Genomic DNA, 24202 nt, shown 5'->3' with positions numbered 1-24202 from the left:
CTTAAATGATGAACCAAAGATAGAAAAGTTATTCATGAAGATTTCAAGAAACTTTTCAACCATGTCACTGAAAATACTTATCATACACCACTGAAATGTAGTAGGTGCATTGCATAAACCAAAAGGTATGCGACGATAAGCAAATGTGCCAAATGGATAGGTGAAAGTGGTTTTATCTTGGTCATCAACATGGATAGGGTTTTGATTATACCCAGAGTAACCATCTAAGAAGCAATAGAAGGATTGACTAGCTAATCTTTCTAACATTTGATCAATGAAAGGCAGAGGGAAATGATCCTTTCGAGTGATAGTATTGAGCTTTCGATAATCAATGCAAACTCGCCATCCAGTTTGGACACGAGTAGGAACCAATTCATTATGGCTATTGGATACGACAGTGTTGCTTGATTTTTTAAGGACAACATGAATGAGGCTTACCCACTGACTATCAGAAATAGGATAGATGATACCGGCATCAAGAAATTTGATAATTTCAACACAAACAACTTCTTTTAAATTAGGGTTAAGTCTCCTTTGGGGGTACCTATAGGTTTTTGCATCATTATCTAAATGAATACGATGTTGAACCACTACAGGGCTAATGCCGTGAATATCGTCAATGGACCACCCTATGACTGCATGATTTTCCCTAAGAACCTTAAAAAGTTGGGTTTCCTGATTGGTAGTCAAGTCCGAAGCAATTACCACGGGAAAAGTGTCAGACTTACCTAGATAAGAGTACTTTAAAGTCTCAGGTAGAGGCTTTAGTGTCGCGCTCGGGTTTTTCCCCACCTTTATAAGGGTTAAATTAAACACTTATGGGTCAAAAAAGGGGTTTAATGCGACGGAGTGACTATGGTCAAATTATTATTTATTTAGTAGTAGGGCCAGTTTGTTAATTATCGGAGTTGCCACCTAGCATAGGATTATGGTGTGCTAGGTCACCTATAGTGTCTAAGGACTTTGGAAAAAAAGATGGACACATGAAAGGTCTAATTTGGGCCCTAATGTATTTGATATCCACTTAGTCTACGAAAACCAGATTAAAGGGTCCGGGGGTTTGATTATGCATGGGGAAGGTGTTAGGCACCCCATGACACCCGTGAAACACGGTTACCTTATTTTTATACTGCATTCCTAAAGATGAATATGTATAGTTTTAACGTTTATTGCTTTATTCAATAATGGTTTATAAGCTTCATCCTTATTATAGGAAAATAAGGTTAATGTTTTAATAACTTGTATAATATATATTTAAACATATGAGTTTTATAAAAGAATATATATTTTAGATATTGATGTGACCGAACCTAAGAGTGACTTAGGTTGCCTACATACCCCATCACATAAAAGGTGAGGATCAGGTCAAATGTTGTTCAATCTAAAATATATATTCTTTTATAAAACTCATATGTTTAGATATATATTTCACAAGTTATTAAAATATTGATGAGCGTTGAAAAGTGCGTATTTAAACCCCTTAAGCTTAGGCATTCTAGTACATTTATCTATCTTACTTTACCGTTTTAGATTGATTTCGTATTATTTCCATTTTCAGGCACTTATCCCGAAAATAACCTAACTCAGCCAAATAAGAGCTTAATTGAAGCAATTCTGGGATTAAACAAAGAAATGAGCAAAGTGGATAAAGAAGGAAGCAAATGAAGCCAAAGGTGGGAAGCAGCAAAATTCGATCGATCCAAGTTCAAGGTTCGATCGATCGAATAATGATCGATCTCAGCACTTCAAGATAGATCTAAGCCTTGACCCAAAAGCATGAAGTCCAAAAAGTTCGATCGATCCAACACCACCCTTCGATCAATCGAACACTTTTGTCCTTATTTATAAGATTGATCCTATCCACAGCTGTATGACCCACTAACCACTTTTGTCTTTTTCCCAAAAATATCTCCAAAAATATCTTGAATTTGTCTTTTCCCAAAAAGCTCAACCAGTTGGATCGATCCAGCCTAAGTTTGATGGATCTCAGCCAGTTCGATCGATCCAAGTCCAAGGTTTGATCGATCGAACTTCCTTTAGTGCGAAAAAGTTAAATTTCCATCCATTGAAAGTTGTCCTTTATCCAATCATTAGAGAAGATTGTGTGCACGACCACAGCTCATTTTGGGTGTCATTTTGACCTACCTATATAAGGATAAGGATTGCTTTTAACAAAAGGAGGAGCCAATATCATTTTCATATTATCTCTTGGAGAGGAAGCTTAGAAGGGAGGAGGCTAGAGACACCATTGGAGGTTCTTCATCAACGAGGAGCAGATTTCAACCATGGAGTTAGCCCTTGAGGGTTGGAGCAACATCACCATGAGTGGCTAAACATCCTCTTGGGGCTAGAGTTAGCCCCAAGCATGCTTTCTATATCTTAATCTTGTATATTATTGAGAGATTACTGTTATAATTAATGTTTTGACACATTTATACATATAGATCTTGTTTATTCAATGATTTATGTGGTTTTATATTTCCAATCAATCATTTCATTATATCTATATGTCTATGTATGCTAGAATAGATGTTCATGTGTTTGTTTCTATTTCTTGTGTAATTGATGCATGTCTATGTGTATCAATGCTAGGGATTTAGGCATTGTCAAAACATTGTGCTTAAAAGAATGGCTTTGTGATTTTCTAGATGGTCCATGCTCATTTCTTGGTGGATTATGCCTCTCATTTAGCTTAATTAGTTTAATTTCATGTCATTAGCTTAATTGTAGTGTAGTGGTAGCATAGTTATTAGATGAGAGGACAATCCATGCTAGTCATTTGATGTTCCATACTTTTGAATGTAAGAAGCATATGTCTCTAACCTTATGGTGTATTTGGCTTGTGAGCTTAATGAAAGGATTAATGACTTGGTAGATATGTTCTGCTTTTCACATGCTATTTAGACAATATATACTTAATTGCTAGATATATTGTACTTTTCAGATGTTGATTAGACAATGTATGCTTAATTGGTCACCCTTGCTAATTGAATCAACCAAACACACACACACACACCAATATTGCAACACACATTACCCTCATTAGTCACTAGTTAGAGGTGTAGAAAAGCATTGCTTGGTGGTGACCTCTAAACCCCAAGTTCTCTCTCTCTCTTACTTACTCTTTGTTACATTCAATTATTTAGTTTAATTTGCTCTCTAGTTTAATCAACCAATCAACCATTTGTTTGATCACTCGACCTACTAACCCTAATTGCGATTCCACAACCAAGTACAACTCCAATCCCTTGGGACGATCCCTGCTCACTCTTGCTACTTTAGTAGCAGTGTTAGTAGTGGTTTCTATAAATTTAAACTTGACCCATAAGGCTTTTCTTGAACCGCACATTCACTACATCAATTTTGACGTGTATCAAGCGGCTTTAAACATCCGTCAAATTTTGGCACTATTGCAGGAGATTAGGCAACGTCGTATTTGTGGAATCAATTAAGAATTAGTACTCTTTTGATCATGTCTTTACTTCATTTTTATTTTTCTTTATATTATTTATTGTGTTTGTTCATCTTTGACAAGGAACATTGAGCTAGGATCCAAGCAAAAGAGCCCTCAAGTAAAGGTGCTAAGCAAGCAAGGAAAAATGCTAAAAATAATTTTTTTTTTTGCTAAGCTAAGCTTTAAATTTGGAGTTGAAGTGCTAAAGGACCTTTGTGAGACTTTCTTATTCAATCCCTTAGTTAAATCTTCAACCCGCGTGGAGGATTATTTTTAAATTTTTAAATAAATCGTGAGCCCGCGTGGAGGCAATTTACTTTTCTTTACATTGTTATCAAAGCATGGGAGTATAGGAGCATTGTATGTGGAGGAAGTTTGTTGATTATTGATTTGTTGTGAAGGAGGAGTGTTTGCTTGTTTTGCGGTGATTTGTGTGTCATTTGTAGTCTTGTATAGACCTTGTCATACCATTCATTCTAAGCTTTCACATGGAAAATCTAGAGGGTAATCTTGGCTACTTAGACCCACGTTTCATGCATAACCTACCTCTTAATCAACATGACCCCAGAGTTCAAGCTCCAATTCCTCCAATGGTCCTTCGTGATCATTATAATCTTCATGCATACCATGCACCTACTTGCATTGTGTTGCCTAATTTTGAGGCTAATCAATATGAAATCAAGCCCGAGACCATTCAAATGTGTCCACTTTTTTATGGCTTGGATGAAGAGGAACCATATAGGCATTTTAATGAATTTCTTGAACTATGTTCCACCGTGAGGTAACATGGATGTCCCGGAGGAAGTCCTTTAATTACTCCTCTTCCCTTTCACACTTAAAAATAAAGCAAAACATTGGTTCAATACTCTAGGGATGAATTCAATAACATCTTGGGCACAAAAGCAAAATGAGTTTTTTAAAAAATTTTACCCCGTAAGTTTGACCAATGTAATGTGTGCTTCAATTAGAGAATTTTCTCAAAGGGAAGGAGAGTTGTTACATGACGCGGAACCGAACGTGTGCACAAAATAATGCACAACACTTTGAGTTTGGAAATTAGTGTCAAGTGGGCATCATACTTAAATTTATAAACCGCTTAACACCTATACTATGTAGTATGAGTGAGAAGGGGTCGTCCTAAGGGATTATAAGGATCGAGTAATGTCGTGGAATCACAATTAGGGCTAGTAGGTCGAGTGATCAAACAATAGGTTGGTTGATTGATTAAAGAACAACTAAATTAAACTAATTGATAGCAAAAAATGCAATTAAGAGTAAATAAGAGAAAGAAAGGTCTTGGGGTTTAGAGATCACCACCAAGCAATGCATTTCTATATCATTGACAAGTGATTAATGAGGGCAAATGGTGTGTTGCAATATTGGTGTGTGTGTGTTTTGTTGATTCAACAAGTAAGGATGACTAGTTAAACATGTATTGTCTAAACATCATGTGAAAGACACAATATATCTAAGTAATGAAGCATATATTGTCTAAACAACATATGAAAGGCACAATAAATCAAAACAAGTCATTAATCCTTTCATTAAGCTCACAATCTAAATACAACACAAGGATAGAGACATATGCTAATTGCATTCAAAAGCTTTGATCATCAAACAACAAGCATAGATTGTCCTCCCATTTAACACTACACTACAACTACACTATATCTACACTACTAGCATGAAAATGAACTAGGGGAGAGGCACAATCCATCAAGAGATAAGCATGAACCATCAAGAGAATCACAAAAGCATTCCTTTAAGTACTATGCTTTGACAATTTCCAAATCTATAGCATCAATACACATAGACATGCATCAATAACACAAAATCTAGAGACAAACACAAAAACATCTATTCTAGCATACATAGACATAAGGATAGAATGAAATGATCAATTGGAAGCATTAAACCACATAAATCATTGAATAAACAAGATCTATATGTATCAAAGTGTTAAAACATCAATTACAACACTAATCCCTCAATGATACACAAGATTGAGATATAGAAAGCATGCTTGGGGCTAACTTTAGCCCCAAGAGGATGTCTAGCCACTCATGGTGATGATGCTTCAACCCTCAAGAGCTAATTCCATGGTTGAAATCTGTTCCTTGTTGATGAAGAACTCCAATGGTGTCTCTAGCCTCCTCCTCCTCTAAGCTTGCTCTCCAATAGATGATATGAAAATAATGTTGGCTCCCCTCTGTAAAAAGCAATCCTTATCCTTATATAGGTAGGTCAAAATGACACCCAAAATGAGCTGGGGTCGTGCACACAATATTCCCTAATGATTGGATAAATGACAACTTTCAATGAGATGGAATTTTAACTTTTTCGCACTAGAGGAAGTTCGATTGATCGAACCTTGAACTTGGATCAATCGAACTGGCTGAGATCTAATGAACTTAGGCTGGATCGATCCAACTAGTTAAGCTTTTTGGAAAAAGACAAATCCGAGATATTTTTGGGAGATATTTATGGGAAAAGGACAAAAGTGGTTAGTGGGTGGTACAGTTGTGGATAGGATCAATCATTTGAATAAGGACAAAACTGTTCGATCGATCGAAGGATGGTATTGGATCGATCGAACTTTTGGGACTTTATGCTTTTGGGCCAAGGCTTGGATCTATCTTGAAGTGCTGAGATCGATTATTATTCGATCGATCGAACCTTGAACTTGGATCGATCGACCTTTGCTGCTTGTCACCTTTGGCTTCATTTGCTTTCTTCTTTCTCCACTTTGCTCCTTTCTTTGTTTAATCCCATAATTACTTCAATTAAGCTCTTATTTGGTGAGTTAGTTTATTTTCGGGATAAGTGTCTAAAAATGGAAATAATACAAAATCAATCTAAAACGGTAAAGTAAGATAGATAAAGGTACTAGAATGCCTAAGCTTAAGGGGTTTAAATACGCACTTTTCAGTGCTCATCATACCCCCAAACTTAAATATTGCTAGTCCCTAATAACGAACTAGAAAGTAAAGGAATGAAATGAACAACTATACACCTATGAACTAGAAAATAATAAATGGATAACGCTACTTTCATAGGGAATACGATTGCACTTAGCATATGCAACAAGCCTTTTAAACCCCTAGGTTACCCCTAATGGACGAGTGAAGTCTCGTGAGGGTTTCCAGAAATGATAACCACAAATATTAAGCTCATTCTTTCAAAAGAGGCACCAATATTGCAAACAAGCATTGGGAGAAAACTACCTCAAGTATGCAATTTTTCAAACATTTCTAAGCAATCTCCCAAAATCTTAACATCAAGCAAACAAGTATTGTCCTCCACACATCAAGAAAATGATCATGCAAATCAAAACAACTCTCGGATCCTTTTGAGTGGACTGGCATCAAATGTGTTGCTATCTTAGCCAACTGAAGAATTAAACACATCATTACCCTCAAACTAGCACACAAATCTAGTACCAATCATCAAGACAAAAAGTGGATCTTTTATTAAAACTTTATTGTTCTAGGTGTGTTTATTCTTTTCACTCGATTTTTTTTTTTTTTTAGGATCAAAGATGGAAGTATAGTGCAATGTGTTAATCTATTAAGCTTTCTAGCGATTCATGAGGTCGAGCGTTAGGCAATGACTCTCAAACCAGACGGCTTTAGGGCATTAGGCATTCAAATACCCCTACGGAATTACAAGCTCAAATCAACTAAGCTACAAATCAAGACAACAACCATCTAATCATTTCCCATTTCTCACCTTTTGGGAGAAGTCCCCACTTTTTTTTTTTTTTTTTTTGCTTTTGCAACATTTTTATTTTTATTATTTTTATTTTTTTTAACATTGAATAAACAATTGTTAACCTAGAGTTTGGGCTCCACCTTTCGGCGCGAGAAGTTCAGTGCTAGATGAGACTAGAATCCCGGCTACTTAGTGAAAAGGGGTTGTTATCCACCTTTATCAAGAATGAAAACTTTTAATGCACTACTAACTCAATTGGGATATAACCAATTCAATAATCAACAAAGCATGTACCCCACAAATGAATGCTAGTGTGCGCTGGTGCTAGTGTAGAAGACTAGAGTAAATCTCAAAACAATCACAAAATCAAGATGATGTGGACCACATGTGCAAGCATGATATCAATTTTTCAAAAAATTTACTCCTAAATGGCATTCATAAAGCATACAAGGAGTATTGGACTCTCAAGTCAAGCAATTTTTAAATTTTAAGCAATATAGTCCTCAAAAGATCAAAATCATAGCTAGATATGGACCAATCATAGAAATATCCCTCAAATACACAAGTCATGCTCAAAATTTGAATTTAAAACTAACACTGTAAAGCACCAGTCCCCCCAAACTTAAATGGCACAATGTCCTCAATGTGCAAAGAAAACAAAAGAAAGAGTATACCAGTGCAACTAAGCAAGAATGATCGGGACTGAAGTATCCGAAGTGGGTGGCATTGCCCCCCCAAACTTGGGATGAACTGTAGTCCTGAAGATTGACACTTGGATAAACTTATCAGATAACAAAATGGGATAATCAGTGCACAGTGGACATGCAAGTATAAATGGGATAAACAGATAAAGAAATGAGAGAGGTATAAGGGTGGTCCTAGAAATTGGATAGCACTCTATCACTGAAGTCACTGTGATGCACCTGATGGAGTCAAACATACAGATATGAGAATACAATCATATGACATCCATAGCAAAAATAGATATATATAAAACAGATAAAGTGCAAGTACAACAAAAATATCAAAGCCGACAGACCGGCTGTAAAAATAATAATGTACAGTGACAATAGTAAAGTATCAAAAGGAGAGAGGGATCATAAAATAGAAAAGCATCCTCAAGCGTCTGCAGATGTACTCCAAAGCCGGGGGTCATATCTGGAGTCTTAGGCATAGATGAATCAGAAGAAAGCTCCTGAGTCTGCTCATGCTCATGAATGGACGACCTGGTTGGAGAGTCCTGCTCTACATCGTCTGCAGGGTGCTCTAAGTCTATGTCTAAGTGCTCGGTAGCCGGATCGACTGGTGCGTCGTCTGCTGCGGGATGTGCTACTGCTGCCTCTGCCGGTGCCTCTGCCTCTACCTGGGCCTGGGCCTGTGCCTCCTCCTCTAGCTCCAACTCCGTTGTGGCCAGTACCGCGTGGTCCTGCAGCGTGGTAATAATGGAGCGGTAGGTCTTGTTCCAGTCTTTCCTGAGGTAGTGACAGGAACTTTTCTCGGGGTGCTCCCGAGGATGGATGGGGTAGTGCTGGTCGATGAGGATCTTGGTGATGAGGTGGCTGAAAGGAAGAGACTTAGCCTGTCTAGGCGTCTCCTTGCTGATGTACTCATCATACAGCTTTCTCATCACGCTCCAGATGAGCGCGGGAATGAACACCCAGTGCCTGGTGTAGAAAGAGTAAAGGGCTGTCAGATAATCACCCCTCCTCTGAATCTTATGCCCCGCCATGTATATATTCCGATAGAGAACGGAATCAGTAAACCATAAGTCGTCGGGAAGGAATGTCCGGGTGGCGAAGGTCTCGCCACTAGCATGGTGACTTGTGAGAAAAACTGTCATGTCGGCATATGAAGGCCTGAATAGCCTCGGATATGTGTCTTGAAGCTCTGGAGGACATCTGTGTGGACAGCGGCAAGAGCGGGCTAAAGTGTCCACTGTAATGGTGATCGGATGGCCATCGATAGAAGTGACCATCTCGGCTATGGTACGTGGCGATGGTCGAAGGTTCTGGTAGAACAACTGAACCAGCCGTGGGTAGACCAGCTCTGTAACGGGGGCAAGAATAGCGGCTAGGCCCCTCTGAATAATATCCTGGTAGGCTGATCAGGTCAACACCGATCGAGAGAAAAAGGTCGTGTCAAACTCGGACTCATGGTCGAGCATCATGTGCGCATATCGAGGCGTGGGCCTATCACGCCCCAGATGAGCTGGCTGAGGTGGTATATGTGAATGCTCAACTCCAGTTTGCGGTGGAGATGGTGATGGAGTGAAAACAGGATGAGCTGCAGAAGTGGATGGTATGTGGTCATCCTCAGGCTCATGATATGGTGACTGAGGCGGGGTAGCCTGTGCTGGCTCCCGCTGTGCATAAAAGGGCTCTGCTGGCTCCTTTGTCCGTGGCCTAATATGTCGAATGGGCCTGTGTTGCCTGTTGGCAACAGTTTTCCTCTTTACCATGGCCTGCAAATAGAAAAAGAAAAACTTGCAAAGGGAGTTAGTGCCAGAATAAGAAATTTAAAAGCACGAAATAAAATCAAGTATATCAAGTAAAATAGACAAAACAAATATGACATGAATCTATGCAAGTGGTAGAATATGAAACATGTTAAACAATGTAAGTATGAAATGCATCCAATGTGGAATATCACAGGCATTGGGCATAGATATGATAGCATGAACATAAGATATGATGAATGAAATGTGTGTGTGAGATCTGTGAAGTTCGATCGATCATAAAAAGAAGTGAGATCGATCACAAAAGTTGGATCGATCGAAAGTAAGTGAGATTGATCTCACTACTTCGATCAATCGAAGACATAAGTTCGATCGATCTCTCAAGATCGATCGGAGATACTAGTTCAATCAACTGAACTGTACGACGTTGAAAACTCAAAGGTCACAGATCTGTGACCTTGGAAGCATAGGGCCCACACGAACGTGTTTGTGGGCCCAACAACACATCAAATCAATAAGTATCCATCACAAATCGAGGCCCAAACTCCCAAAGATAGATAAAAAAACACATATATATACATAGAAGCATACACATATATATACATATAAAAACTCAGGGCTTCGAAGCTTTAAAAATGAAGATTCAACCATCTAAGCAACCTAAATCGAGTATGTAAATCATTGAATCATCAAATCGAAGATCAAATCTCAAAGTGGATCTCAGTTCTTACCTTGAACGAGTGAGAAAAGTGGATGCGTAAAGGGAAAGATGGAATCCGAGATGAGAGAGAGATGTGAAGCTTAGAAACTCGCCGGAAAGCGTCGCCGGAGATGGTGAAGTGATTGGACAGTGACAGTGACGAAGAGAGGTTAGGTTTTGAGGATAAGGGTGAGTTAGATCGATCTTTGTAATCAATCTTGTAAACCCTCGATTCTATTTTTAAAAACATTCCCGACAGAGTTCGATCGATCGAACTCAACTGTGATCGATCGAACTTTGATGAACTCTCTTCAAAGTTTTCTTTTTATTTTTTTGAAATTTTTGAAAATTGCAAAATGAAAATTAATAATTGGGATTAAAATTAAAAATTGAAAAATAAAATAAAATATTTTTGGTTATTATTATTATTATTATTATTATTAATTAGATTTAATTGAATAAACACTAATAATTAAAAATTAATTAAAATATTTTGAGATTCTTGAAAACTTTTTGAAAAATAAAATAAAATATAATAAAATGAATATTCAAATGCAAATATTTTTGGATTTTTTGGAAATTTGAAAAGTCAAAACAAAGTCAAAATAATGAAATGAAAACTGAGATTGATCAAAATAAGAGTTCGATCGATCAGACAGAGAACAAAAATATACAGGTTTTTGGCTCAGAAAATTGGCTAAGTGTTGGAACATGAGATCGATCGAACTTGGAAGTTGGATCGATCGAAGAACTTTCAGATCGATCTTGGAATGTTTCGAACGATCAGACAGAGAGCTGAAATATGTAGGTTGATGTAGGCTCAAAATTTTTCTAAGTATTGAATCATGAGATCGATCGAACTTGGAAGTTGGATCGATCGAAGGTCTCTTGATCGATTTGAGAGTTGGTTCGAACGATGGGATAGAGAGGTGATTTGGATGTTGGTTTCTGCAGGTCGAAAATTTTTCTAAGTGTTGGATGCAGAATGGAGTTCGATCGATCGAACTATGCAGAATGCTCAATAATGACATGAAAGCTTATGCAATCCTCACCAAAGTTCTTTGAAGTGCATATAAACCAAAAACAAGTATCTAGACTTCGCAAGAAATGAAATGAAAGATAGAAATGCAATTAGAATTCTTCCATAAACACTTAATTCATACTCCCATGCTTTAACAACAATGATACAAGACAATTAAAAATAAGCCTCCACGGGGGCTGACGATTTAACTAAGGGATTGAGTACAGAAAGTCTCACAAAGGTCCTTTAGCACTTCAATTCCAAATTTAAAGCATAGCTTAGCAAATTTTTAGAATTTTTAGCTTTTACTTTCTTTGCTTGCTTGAATGCTTGATGGCTCCTTTGCTTGCTTCCTCTCCAACAATGCACCTAGTTAAGTAATCAACACAATAAGTAACCAACAAGAAAAATAGAAATAAAGTAAAGACACGATCAAAAGAGTACTAATCCTGATCAATTCCACAAATCCGACGTTGCCTAATCTAATCAATCAATCCTCGACAACGGCGCCAAAAATTATGATGCGGAACCGAATGTGTGCACAAAATAATGCACAACACTTTGAGTTTGGAAATTAATGTCAAGTGGGCATCATACTTAAATTTATAAACCGCTTAACACCTATACTATGTAATATGAGTGAGAAAGTGTCGTCCCAAGGGATTATGAGGATCGAGCAATGTCGTGGAATCACAATTAGGGCTAGTAGGTCGAGTGATCAAACAATGGGTTGGTTGATTGATTAAAGAGCAACTAAATTAAACTAATTGATAGCAAAAAATGCAATTAAGAGTAAGTAAGTGAAAGAGAGCTCTTGGGGTTTAGAGATCACCACTAAGCAATGCATTTCTATATCATTGACAAGTGATTAATGAGGGCAAATGGTGTGTTGCAATATTGGTGTGTGTGTGTGTGTTTGGTTGATTCAACAAGTAAGGATGACTAGTTAAGCATGTATTGTCTAAACATCATATAAAATGCACAATATATCTAAGCAATGAAGCATATATTGTCTAAACAACATGTGAAAGGCACAATAAATCAAAACAAGTCATTAATCCTTTCATTAAGCTCACAATCCAAATACAACATAAGGATAGAGACATATGCTAATTGCATTCAAAAGCTTTGATCATCAAACAACAAGCGTAGATTGTCCTTCCATTTAACATTACACTACAACTACACTACATCTACACTACTAGCATGAAAATGAACTAGGGGAGAGGCACAATCCATCAAGAGATAAGCATGAACCATTAAGAGAATCACGAAAGCATTCCTTCAAGCACTATTCTTTGATAATCTCCAAATCTATAGCATTAATACACATAGACATGCATCAATAACACAAAATCTAAAGACAAGCATATGAACATCTATTCTAACATACATAGACATATATGATAGAAGGAAATGATCAATTGGAAGCATTAAACCACATAAATCATTGAATAGACAAGATCTATATGTATTAAAGTGTCAAAACATCAATTACAACACTAATCCCTCAATGATACAGAAGATTGAGTTATAGAAAGCATGCTTGGGGCTAACTCTAGCCCCAAGAGGATGTCTAGCCACTTATGGTGATGATGCTCTAACCCTCAGGAGCTAATTCCATGGTTGAAATCTGCTTCTTGTTGATGAAGAACTCCAATGGTGTCTCTAGCCTCCTCCTCCTCTAAGCTTGCTCTCCAAGAGATGATATGAAAATAATGTTGGCTCCCCCTTGTAAAAAGCAATCCTTGTCCTTATATAGGTAGGTCAAAATGACACCTAAAATGAGATGGGGTCGTGCATACAATATTCCCTAATGATTGGATAAAGGACAACTTTCAATGAGATGGAATTCTAACTTTTTCGCACTGGAGTAAGTTCGATCGATCGAACCTTGAACTTAGATCGATTGAATTGGCTGAGATCTATCGAATTTAGAAAAAGACAAATCCGATATATTTTTGGGAGATATTTATGGGAAAAGGACAAAAGTGATTAGTGGGTGGTACAGCTGTGGATATGATCAATCATTTGAATAAGGACAAAAGTGTTCGATCGATCGAAGAATGGTGTTAGATCGATCGAACTTTTGGGACTTTATGCTTTTGGGCCAAGGCTTGGATTTATCTTAAAGTGCTAAGATCGATCATTGTTCGATCGATCGAACCTTGAACTTGGATCAATCGAACTTTGCTGCTTGTCACCTTTGGCTTCATTTGCTTCCTTCTTTCTCCACTTTGCTCCTTTCTTTGTTTAATCCCAGAATTGCTTCAATTAAGCTCTTATTTGGCTGAGTTAGCTTATTTCGAGATAAGTGCCTGAAAATGGAAATAATACAAAATCAATCTAAAACGGTAAAGTAAGATAGATAAAGGTGCTAGAATGCCTAAGCTTAAAGGGTTTAAATACGCACTTTTCAGCGCTCATCACACCCCCAAACTTAAATATTGCTAGTCCCTAGTAACAAACTAGAAAGTAAAGGAATGAAATGAACAACTATACAATTATGAACTAGAAAATAATAAATGGATAACGCCACTTTCGTAGGGAACACGATTGCACTTAGCATATGCAACAAGCCTTTTAAACCCCTAGGTTACCCCTAGTGGACGAGTGAAGTCTCGTGAGGGTTTCCAGAAATGATACCCACAAACATTAAGCTCATTCTTTCAAAAGAGGCACCAATATTGCAAACAAGCATTATAAGAAAACTATCTCAAGTATGCAATTTTTCAAACATTTCTAAGTAATCTCCCAAAATCTCAACATCAACCAAACAAGTATGGTTCTCCACACATCAAGAAAATGATCATGCAAATCAAAACAACTCTAGAATCCTTTTGAGTGGACCGGCATCAAATGTGTTGTTATCTTAGCCAACTGAAGAATTAATCACATCTTTACCCTCAAACTAGCACACAAATCTAGTACCGATCATCAAGACAAAAAATGTACTTTTTATTAAAGCTTTATTGTTCTAGGTGCGCTTATTCTTTTCACTCGATTTTTTTTTTATTTTTTAGGATCAAAGATAGAAGTATAGTGCAATGTGTTGATCTATTAAGCTTTTTAGCGATTCATGAGGTCGAGCGTTAGGCCAATGACTCTCAAACCAGACGGCTTTAGGGCATTAGGCATTCAAATACCCCTACGGACTTACAAGCTCAAATCAACTAAGTTACAAATCAAGACAATAACCATCTAATCATTTCCCACTTCTCACCTTTTGGGAGAAGTCCTCACTTTTTTTATTGCTTTTGCAACATTTTTTATTTTTATTATTATTTTTTTTTGCATTGAATAAACAATTGTTAACCTAGAGTTTGGGCCCTCTACCTTTCGGTGCAAGAAGTTCAGTGCTTGATGAGGCTAGAATCCTAGTTACTTAGTGAAAAGGGGTTGTTATCCACCTTTATCAAGAATGAAAACTTTCAATGCACTACTAGCTCAATTGGGATATAACCAATTCAATAATCAACAAAGCATGTACCCCACAAATGAATGCTAGTGTGCGCCGATGCTAGTGTAAAAGACTAGAGTGAATCTTAAAACAATCACAAAATTAAGATGATGTGGACCACAAATGCAAGCATGATATCAATTTTTTGAAAAATTTACTCCTAAATGGCATTCATAAGGCATACAACGAGTATTCGACTCTCAAGTCAAGTAATTTTTAAATTTTAAGCAATATAGTCCTCAAAAGATCAAAATCATAGCTAGATATGGACCAATCATAGAAATATCCCTCAAATACACAAGTCATGCTCAAAATTTGAATTTAAAACTAACACTGTAAAGCACCAGTCCCCCCAAACTTAAATGGCACAATGTCCTCAATGTGCAAAGAGAACAAAGGAAAGACCGGCTGTAAAAATATAAAAAATATCAAAGCCGACAGACCGGCTGTAAAAATAATAATGTACAGTGACAATAGTAAAGTATTAAAAGGAAAGAGGGATCATAAGATAGAAAAGATTGGGACCATAGCTAATGCATTGAATGCAAGAGAGATTGGGATATTACCTAGTCAACCTGAGAGGAATCCAAAGGCCCAATTTTGTGTGGAAGCAAACCCTACCTTAGGGTATTCTTCTCAAGCTCAAGCGCAAGCCATCACCACCTTGAGAAGTGGTAAGCAAGTGGACAATAGGGTTGAACTTCCAAAGGAAGATAGTGAATCGGTGCAACTTAAAGTTGTCAACCATCCAATTCCCAATTCCACTCCTACTCCTTTGAATGAAAATGTTCCTAACCAGAATTCTCAATCTTCTCTATCATCCTCTTAAATTACAAAGTCTTATAAGCCAAAAGCTCCATTCCCTTGTGCTTTAAAAGAAACTTCGCCTTACGGGAGGCAAGAAGGAAAAACACATGACATGATGGAAATTTTTAAGCAAGTCAATATCAATCTTCCTCTTTTAGATGCTATTAAGCAAATTCCGCCTTATGTAAAATTCTTGAAAGATCTTTACACACAAAAGAGGAAGTGCAAGGGGCCAAGCCCTAAAAAAGTGTTCCTCATGGAGCAAGTGAGCTCCATTCTTCAACAAAACACCCCACTTAAGTTCAAAGATCCCGGTGCTCCGACTATTTCTTGTGTAATTGGAACTCATGAAATTCGTAGAGCTTTTCATGATTTAGGTGCAAGTGTCAACTTGATTCTTTACTCCGTATATGTCCAATTAGGGTTGAATGAATTGAAGCCAACCTCGATGGTGCTTCAAATGGTCGATAGATCCGTCAAAACATCTAGGGGCATGGTTGAGGACATTCTTGTCAAGGTGGATAAATTCTACTTTCCGGTTGATTTCGTAGTTTTCGATACCGAATCGGTTGCTAATCCCTCTAACCACATCCTAATCATCTTGGGAAGACCATTCCTTGCCACCGCAAATGCAACAATTAATTGTAGGTCCGGGATTATGGACCTCTCTTTTGGCAATATGATGATCAAACTTAATGTTTTCCATACAAGTCGACATCCCATGGATGAAGATGAGTGTTGCCTTGTAGATGTGTTGGATGAGGTTGTTGAGGAATCGATTCCAACGATGCTAATGAAATAACCAATTGAGGATAATCTTTCATCTCTTTTATCCGATGATCCTCTAGCTTCTTGTCTTCTTGAAATGTATGGAAGTTGTGGATTTGATGATGAAAATTCAATGAATGAAGTAAGCAATCTCATGGAATCTGTTGCAAGCTTAGATTTTCCATCTTGGAAAACCCCTATAAAACCTCTTCTTCCACTCTCTAGAACTCCACCGGTCTCATCTTTAGTTTCTCCACCAATTCTTGAGCTTAAAACTCTACCTTCTAATCTCAAGTATGTATTCTTAGGACCAAAAGAGACTCTTCCGGTTATCATTTCTTCAAATCTTGAAAAAGACCAAGAAGATGCTCTCTTAAGTGTGCTTAAAGAAAATAAGGAAGCCATAGGATGAAGTGTAGCGGACCTTAAGGGAATTGACCCTTCTATTTGTATGCATCACATACTTACGGAAGATGATGTAAAACCCATTAGGGATGCACAAAGGAGACTTAATCTAAACATGAAGGAGGTAGTTAAAAAAGAAGTTGTCAAACTCTTAGATGCCGGAATCATTTACCCAATCTCCGACAGCAAATGGGTGAGTCCAACTCAAGTAGTTCCCAAAAAATCGGGGATTACGGTGGTTGAGAATGCAAAGGGTGAGGAAATCTCTAAGCGTACCGCCAATTCATGGCGTGTATGCATTGATTACCGCAAATTAAATGCCGCCACTAGAAAGGATTACTTCCTTTTGCCATTCATTGATCAAATTCTAGAGAGATTGGCCGGGCAACAATACTATTGCTTCCTTGATGGCTATTCGGGGTACAATCAAGTAGCCCTCGACCCACTAAACCAAGAGAAAACCACCTTTACATGTCCATTTGGCACATTTGCTTATAGACAGATACCTTTTAGGTTGTGCAATGCACCCGCCACATTCCAAAGGTGTATGATGTCAATTTTCTCGGATATGGTGGAAGAGTATCTAAAGGTCTTCATGGATGATTTTTCTGTTTTTGGGTCCTCATTTAATGTATGCCTCAAAAACTTAGATCTAGTGCTTAAAAGATGTCGTGAAACCAACCTTGTACTTAGCTGGGAAAAGAGCCATTTCATGGTTCAAGAGGGTATTTTTTAGGTCACGTTATCTTAAGGAGAGGAATAGAGGTTGATAAAGCGAAGGTCGAGCTTATTTCTGAATTGCCTCCACCTTCAACGGTGAGAGAGGTTCGCTCCTTTCTAGGTCATGCTGGCTTTTACTGCCGTTTTATTAAAGACTTTAGCAAAATCACTCGACCCTTGTGCAATCTTCTTGCCAAGGAAACTCCTTTTGTCTTTGACTAAGCATGCTTAGACGCTTTTCATAAATTCCGTGAACTATTATCATCTGCTCCTATCATGCAACCTCCCAATTGGTCATTGCCATTTGAAATCATATGTGATGCTTCTGATTATGCCATGGGGGCAGTTTTGGGACAAAGAGTGGGTAAGCTCCCTTGTGCCATATACTATGCAAGTAAAACTTTCTCGGGAGCTCAATTAAATTACTCCACTACCGAGAAAGAATTACTTGCCGTAGTATATGCTCTTGATAAATTTCGTTCTTATCTCTTAGGGTCTAAAGTTATTGTTTATTCTGATCATGCCGCCTTAAGGCATCTATTGACAAAAAGGGAAACAAAACCTAGGCTAATTAGATGGATTTTGCTTCTTCAGGAATTCGATTTTGAAATCAAGGACAAGAAAGGCACCAAAAATGTGGTTGCCGATCATCTTTCTAGGTTATCGATAGAGCCTTTCCCTAGTCTACCAATTTATGACTCTTTTCCGGATGAACAACTCTTTCAAATTTCTAATAGAAGAATGCCTTGGTTTGCCGACATTGTGAATTATTTGGCAATAGGCAAGCTACCAACTTCTTGGTCGAAGAACAAAAAGAATCGTTTCTTTGCCATCATCTGGAATTACTATTGGGAAGCCCCTGTCTTATACCGATATTGTCCGGATCAAATTATGAGGAGATGCATTCCAGAGAGTGAAATTCCAAGTGTCCTAGTGTTTTGTCACACTCTTGCATGTGGTGGGCATTTTAGTGCAAAGAAGACAGCCTTGAAGGTTCTTCAAAGTGGGCTCTTTTGGCCCACTATTCATAGAGATGCCTATAATTTTTACAAATCATGTGAGAGATGTCAAAAGATGGGGACAATGTCTAGGAAAGATATAATGCCCTTGACCAATATACTTGTTATTGAGATCTTTGATATATGGGGCATTGATTTTATGGGTCTATTTCCTATGTCCTATGGTTTTCAATACATTCTTCTTGCCATTGATTATGTTTCCAAGTGGGTGGAAGCATGTGCTACCAAAACGAATGACCACTGCGTGGTCATTCAATTCATCAAATCCAATATCTTTGCTCGTTTTAGTATGCCAAGGGCTATAATAAGTGATGCAGGAAAACATTGTTGCAATCAATTATTGAGGCACTTATTTCTTAAGTACTCCTTCACACATAAGGTAACCATCCCCTACCATCCTCAAACAAGCGGGCAAGTCGAAGTGTCTAACCGGGAAATTAAGCATATTCTTGAGAAAACGGTTAACACCACCCATAAGGATTGGTCAAGAAAGCTAAATGATGCTTTGTGGGCTTATCGGACGGCATACAAGACTCCCATTGGCATGTCTCCTTATAGACTTATATATGGAAAGCCTTGCCATCTTCTGGTTGAACTACAGCATAAAGCCTTATGGGCAGTTAAAAAGCTTAATTTTGGCCTTGATAAAGCCGGAAAGAATAGGCTACTTCAATTGAATGAGTTAGAAGAGTTGAGACACAATGCTTATGATAATGCCAAAATCTACAAAGAACGAACCAAAGCCTTTCATAATAAGCATATTGTGAAAAAGTCTTTGGAGCCCGGTCAAAAAGCTTTGCTTTTCAACTCTAGACTGAAACTCTTTCCTGGGAAATTGAGAACCAAATGGGAAGGTCCTTATGAAATCATCTCTGTTGCACCTTATGGGGCGGTTGAAATCAAAAACTTGAAGAAGGGGAACATTTTCAAAGTTAATGGTCAAAGGTTAAAACCTTACATAGAGGGTCAAGTCTTTCAAAGACATTTGAAAGCTGCACATCTAGTTTACCCAGTGTATGAGCACATAGAAGATTGCATTGACAAGGAACCAAAAGCTCCCTTTGAGCTTAATCCAACAAATTCTTCAAAGAACCGTTTGTTGGGAAAATTTCAAAGCATTCATCACCCCAATAAGGAGGGGATGCATAACAAGATCTTTAATCCAGGCTAAAAGAGCCCAACGTCTTGCTAGAGACGTTAAAGACTAGCAAAGACATTTCGTAGGGTGTCAAAACCCTACTCTTCCCCCATTTCTATCTTTCATTTCATTTCTTGCGAAGTCTAGATACTTGTTTTTGGTTCTCATATGCATTGAAAGGAACTTTGGTGAGGATTGCATGAGCTTTCATGTCATTATTGAGCATTCTGCATAGTTAGATCGATCTCAAACCTGAGTTCAATCGATCTCAAACCTGAGTTCGATCGATCAAACTCCATTCTGCATCCAACACTTAGAAAAGATTTTGACCTGCAGAAACTTGCATCCAAATCACCTCTCTGTCCCATTGTTCAAACTAACTCTTGGATCGATCAGGAGACCTTTGATCGATCCAACTTCCAAGTTCGATCGATCTCATGATTCAACACTTAGAAAAATTTTGAGCCTGCATCAACCTGCATATTTCACCTCTCTGTCTCATCGATCGAAACATTCCAAGATCGATCTCAAAGCTCTTCGATCGATCCAACTTCAAAGTTCGATAGATCTCATGTTCCAACACTTAGCCACTTTTCTGAGCCAAAAACCTGCATATTTTTGCTCTCTGTCTGATCGATCGAACCCTTGTTTCGATCAATCTCAGTTCTCCATTTCATTATTTTGACTTTGTTTTTACTTTTTCAATTTTTGAAATCCAAAAATATTTTTATTCTCCTTTTATTTTATTTTATTTATTTTATCCAAAAAAAAAAAAAAAACTTTGTGGAGAGATCATTCAAAGTTCGATCGATCTGAGATTCTAGTTCGATCGATCGAACTTATGAGCGACAGTTTTTAAATAGAGGATAAGATCTCACTCTCCCTCATTTCCAAACCCTAGTTCCTACGCCGCCGTAAACTCACCCATTTCCTCCATCTCCGGTGAGCTCTCCAGAGTGAACCAGGTGTCAATCTCTCCCTCTTCTCGGATCTTCTTCCTCTTCACATTTCATCTCTCCTCTCTTTGCTTCAAGGTAAGATCCGAGACACCATTATTGATTTCACACCTTAATTTGTTAACAGTATGCTTTAAGTGTTTAATCCGTTCTAATATTCATGATGATTGCTGGCCATGGATGAAGTTTCAAGCTTTTCATGTCTATATGTCCATATTCGTCTTTATGCCATATCCATTGTAATGAGTTACTTTGATTTTTGGGAGTGTGAGCCATTCTAGGTGATTGGGATTGATGATTGTTGTGTGATGGACCCACGAACATGTTCGTGTGGGTCCCGTGCTCCTACAGTCACAGATCTGTGCCTTCTCATTTTTCACAGCATACAGTTTGATCGATCAAACTTATGTCTCAGATCGATCGAAGTTGTGTGATCGATCTCACTTATTTTCGATCGATCCAACTTTTGTGATCGATCTCACTTCTTTCTCTGATTGATCGAATTTCATAGATCTCACTCACACACTTTATTCTTCATATCTTTTGTTCATGCTATCTTATATATGCTCAATGCCTGTGATATCCCACATTGGATGCATTTTATACTTATATTGCATAGCATGCTTCACATCCTATAACTTGCATAGATTCATGTTATATATGTTTTGTCTATTTTACTTGACATACATGTTAAGAATGACAATAACTCCCATTACAAGATTTTCTTTTTGCAGACCATGACTAAGAATGACAGTTCTTCTACTTCAGCCACACCTGAGGCTCATGATCAGATATGTCGCTTAGAGGAGCACCTTCAGAGTTTGGAGGATATGCTAGTTGCCCTTAGAGCTGACATTGCTACCCTTCGTCTGAATATGATGGCTGCCATTCGAGCAGACATTGCTCGCCTCCGTACGGAGATCTTGACTACCATTGATGACTTAGCCAGGGAGATCCGTGGAGTTCCTTCTGCCTGAGACTCCCAGTCTCTTTATCTTTTTATGCTCTCTATCTATGATTATGTGTCTACTACACTTGTGATACTATTATTTTTACAGTCGGGTCTGTCGGCTTTGACACTGGATGTATTGCACCATATTGTTGTTTTTATCTATGATGGATGTCATATGCTTCTATTGATACATCTGTCCTTTTAACTCCATCAGGTGCATCACAGTGACTTCAATGAGAGAGTGCTACCCAATTTTCAGGACCACCCTTACACCTCTCTCATTTCTTTATCTGTTTATCCCATTTACACTTGCATGCCCACTGTGCACTAATTATCCCATTTTGTTATCTGATGAGTTTATCCAAGTGCCAATTTTCAGGACCACAGTTCATCACAAGTTTGAGGGGGGCCATGCCACCCACTTCAGGTACTTCAGTCCCGATCATTCTTACTTAGTTGCACTGGTATATTCTTTCCTTTGTTTTCTTGCACATTGAGGACATTGTGCTATTTAAGTTTGGGGGGAATGGTGCTTTATAGTGTTAGTTTTAAATTCAAAATTTTGAGCATGACCTGTGTATTCGAGGGATATTTCTATGATTGGTCCATATCTAGCTATGATTTTGATCTTTTGAGGACTATATTGCTTAAAATTTAAAAATTGCTTGACTTGAGAATCCAATACTCCTTGTATGCCTTATGAATGCCATTTATGAGTAAATTTTTCGAAAGATTGATATCTTGCTTGCCCTTGTGGTCCACATCATTTTGATTTTGTGATTATTTTGAGATTCACTCTAGGATTCTACACTAGCACAGGCGCACACTAGCTTTCATTTGTGGGGTACATGCTTTGTTGATTATTAAATTGGTTATATCCCAATTGAGCTAGTAGTGCATTGAACGCTTTCATTCTTGATAAAGGTGGATAACAACCCCTTTTCACTAAGTAGCCGAGATTCTAGCCTCATCAAGCACTGAACTTCCCGCGCTGAAAGGTGTAGGGCCCAAACTCTAGGTTAATAATTGAACTTGCTTAAAAAAAAAAAAAAAAAAAAAAAAAAAAAAAAAAAAAAAAAAGGTTGCAAAAGTAATAAAAAGTGAGGATTTCTCCTAAAATGTGAGAAGTGGGAAATGATTAGATGGTTATTGTCTTGATTTGTAACTTAGTTGATTTGAGCTTGTAAGTCCATAGGGGTATTTGAATGCCTAATGCCCTAAAGCCGTCTGGTTTGGGAGTCATTGACCTAACGCTCGACTTCATGAATCGCTAGAAAGCTTAACAGATCAACACATTTCACGATGCTTCCATCTTTGACCCTAAAAAAAAATAAAAATAAAAAATAAAAAATTCGAGTGAAAAGAATAAGCGCACATAGAACAATAAAACTTTAATAAAATGTCTACTTTTTGTCTTGATGATCGGTACTAGATTTGTGTACTAGTTTGAGAGTAAGGATGTGGTTAATTCTTTAGTTGGCTTAGATAGCAACACATTTGATGCCGGTCCATTCAAAAAGAATTCTAGAGTTGTTTTGATTTACATGATCATTTTCTTGATATGTGGAGGACCATACTTGCTTGCTTGATGTTGAGATTTTAGGAGATTACTTGGAAATGTTTGAAAAATTGTATACTTAAGGTAGTTTCCTCCCAATGCTTGTCTGCAATATTGGTGCCTCTTTTGAAAGAATGAGCTTAATGTTTGTAGGTACCATTTCTGGAAACCCTCACGAGACTTCACTCGTCTACTAGGGGGGGTAACATAGGGGTTTAAAAGGCTTGTTGCATATGCTAAATGCAATCGTGTTTCCTACGAAAGTGGCGTTATCCATTTATTGTTTTCTAGCTCATAGTTATATAGTTGTTCATTTCATTCCTTTACTTTCTAGTTCATTACTAGGGACTAGCAATATTTAAGTTTGGGGGTGTGATGAGCACTGAAAAGTGCGTATTTAAACCCCTTAAGCTTAGGCATTCTAGTTCCTTTATCTATCTTACTTTCCCGTTTTAGATTGATTTTGTATTATTTTCATTTTCAGGCACTTATCCCGAAAATAAGCTAACTCAGCCAAATAAGAGCTTAATTGAAGCAATTCTGGGATTAAACAAAGAAAGGAGCAAAGTAGAGAAAGAAGAAAGCAAATGAAGCCAAAGGTGGGAAGTAGCAAAATTCGATCGATCCAAGTTCAAGGTTCAATCGATCGAACAATGATCGATCTCGGCACTTTAAGATAGATCCAAGCCTTGACCCAAAAGTATGAAGTCCAAAAAGTTCGATCGATCCAACACCACCCTTCGATCGATCAAACACTTTTGTCCTTATTCATATGATTAATCATATCTACAGCTGTACCACCCACTAACCACTTTTATCCTTTTCCCAAAAATATATCCCAAAATATCTCGGATTTATCTTTTCCCAAAAAGCTCAACCAGTTGGATCGATCCAGCCTAAGTTCGATGGATCTCAGCTAGTTCGATTAATCCAAGTCCAAGGTTCGATCGATCGAATTTCCTCCAGTGCAAAAAAGTTAAATTTCCATCTCATTGAAAGTTGTCCTTTATCCAATCATTAGAGAAGATTGTGAGCACAACCCCAGCTCATTTTGGGTGTCATTTTGACCTACCTATAT

General features: G+C 37.7%; 1 long non-coding RNA gene across 3 annotated transcripts in view; it reads left to right on the top strand.

Moving 5' to 3' along the window:
- The window catches only part of LOC132266888 (uncharacterized), a 32114-nt gene extending 10374 nt beyond the window's left edge, over positions 1 to 21740 (top strand). The window contains exon 5 of one of the 3 annotated variants that reach the window (XR_009468757.1): positions 21349 to 21740. This is a non-coding gene — a long non-coding RNA (uncharacterized LOC132266888). Of the gene's footprint in view, positions 1 to 1558; positions 2486 to 3535; positions 3781 to 21348 lie in introns of those variants that run through there. The other 2 variants (XR_009468759.1, XR_009468755.1) reach the window with 2 other exon arrangements.
- Positions 21741 to 24202: the final 2462 nt, after the last annotated feature.

Source organism: Cornus florida, unplaced genomic scaffold, assembly GCF_030987335.1.
Source record: "Cornus florida cultivar Cherokee Brave unplaced genomic scaffold, ASM3098733v1 CherokeeBrave_3.0.0_Hap2_Chr07, whole genome shotgun sequence".
NCBI classification, from domain to species: domain Eukaryota; kingdom Viridiplantae; phylum Streptophyta; class Magnoliopsida; order Cornales; family Cornaceae; genus Cornus; species Cornus florida.
This window is presented reverse-complemented; position numbering and strand designations above follow the sequence as displayed.